Here is a 2,221-nt window from a genome sequence, read left to right as displayed (position 1 = left end):
TGTTCCTGAACTTAGGGGCAAAGCTCTCAGTTTTTCCCCATTGAAAATGATATTCACTGTGGGTTTTTCATAGATGGCTTTTATGATATTGAGGTACGTACCCTCTATCCCTATACTCTGAAGAGTTTTAATCAAGAAAGGATGCTGTACTTTGTCAAATGCTTTTTCTGCATCTATTGAGGGGACCATATGATTCTTGTTCTTTCTTTTGTTAATGTATTGTATCACGTTGATTGATTTGCGCATTTTGAACCAACCTTGCAGCCCAGGGATAAATCCCACTTAGTCGTGGTGAATAATCCTTTTAATGTACTGTTGGATCCTATTAGCTAGTATTTTGGTGAGAATTTTTGCATCCATGTTCATCAGGGATATTGGTCTGTAATTCTCCTTTTTGATGGGGTCTTCATCTGATTTTGGGATCAAGGTAATGGGGTCCTCATAAAACCAGTTTGGAAGTTTTCCTTCCATATCTATTTTTTGGAACATGTTCAGAAGAATAGGCATGAGTTCTTCTTTAAATGTTTGGTAGAATTCCCCTGGGAAGCCATCTGGCCCTGGGCTTTTGTTTTTTGGAGATTTTTGATGACTGCTTCAATTTCCTTAGTTGTTATAGGTCTGTTTATGTTTTCTATTTCTTCCTGGTTCAGTTTTGGTAGTTGATACATCTCTAGGTGCATCCATTTCTTTCAGGTTATTTAATTTGCTGGTATATAGTTGCTCATAATATGTTCTTATAATTGTTTGTTTTTCTTTGGTGTTGGTTGTGATCTCTCCTCTCTCATTCATGATTTTGTTGATTTGAGTCATTTCTCTTTTCTCTTTGATAAGTCTGGCCAGGGGTTTATCAATCTTGTTAATTCTTTCAAAGAACCAGCTCCTAGTTTCGTTGATCTGTTCTACTGTTCTTTTGGTTTCTATTTCATTGATTTCTGCTCTGATCTTTATTATTTCTCTTCTCCTGGTGGGTTTAGGCTTTATTTGCTGTTCTTTCTCCAGCTCCTTTAGGTGCAGGGTTAGGGTTGTGTATTTGAGACCTTTCTTGTTTCTTGTGAAAGCATTGTATTGCTCTATACTTTCCTCTTAGGACTGCCTTTGCTGTATTCCAAAGATTTTGAACAGTTGTGTTTTCTTTTTTTTTTTTTTAAGATTTTATTTATTATTTGACAGAGAGAGACAAAGCGAAAGAAGGAACACAAGCAGGGGGAGTGGGAGAGGGAGAAGCAGGCTTCCTGCTGAGCAGGGAGCCCATTATGGGGCTCGATCCCAGGACCCCAGGATGATGACCTGAGCCAAAGGCAGATGCTTAACGACTGAGCCACCCAGGTGCCCCTGAACAGTTGTGTTTTCATTTTCATTTGTTTCCATGAATTTTTTAAATTCTTCTTTAATTTCCTGGTTGACCCATTCATTCTTTAGTAGGATGCTCATTAGCCTCCATGTATTGGAGTTCTTTCCGACTTTCCTCTTGTTATTGAGTTCTAGTTTCAAAGCACTGTGTTCTGAAAATATACAGGGAATGATCCCAATCTTTTGCTACCGGTTGAGACCTGATTTGTGACCTAGGATGGGATCTATTCTGGAGAATGTTCCATAGGTACTAGAGAAGAATGTGTATTCTGTTGCTTTCGGATGGAATGTTCTGTGTAGATCTGTGAAGTCCATTTGGTCCAGTGTGTCATTTAAAGTCTATTTCCTTGTTGTTCTTTTGCTTAGATGATCTGTCCATTTCAGTGAGGGGGGTGTTAAAGTCCCCCACTATTATTGTATTGTTATCGATGTGTTTCTTTGTTTTTGTTATTGTCTTATATAATTGGCTGCTCCCATGTTTGGGGCATAGATATTTATTTACAACTGTTAAATCTTGTTGGATAGAGCCTTTAAGTATATAGTGTCTGAGGATGGATTTTTATTATTTATGGAGATCAGGTCTCAAAGGGAACAACTAAAGGTATACAGTCAAAGTAGTTAAATACTTAAATTTACCTTTTTTCAAAACTTTTTTACCTCTTCATGCTATCTTCCTTTTAGACTTCCCAACCACAGTTCAACTCCATTAATATATATACAGTACTACTTATGGGTTAGTGTATATCATATCCACAAAATAATCCTACCAAGTATAGTTTATTATTTTAATTTATTTTTAATTTTTTAGCTTATTACTTTAATTGCTTAATCCATTTTTGCATGGAAAAAATTCAAAATGAAAAGGTGGATA

Source organism: Zalophus californianus, chromosome 3, assembly GCF_009762305.2.
Source record: "Zalophus californianus isolate mZalCal1 chromosome 3, mZalCal1.pri.v2, whole genome shotgun sequence".
Lineage (NCBI taxonomy): Eukaryota > Metazoa > Chordata > Mammalia > Carnivora > Otariidae > Zalophus > Zalophus californianus.
The sequence above is the reverse complement of the archived record's forward strand: the minus strand, read 5'-3'. Positions refer to the sequence as shown.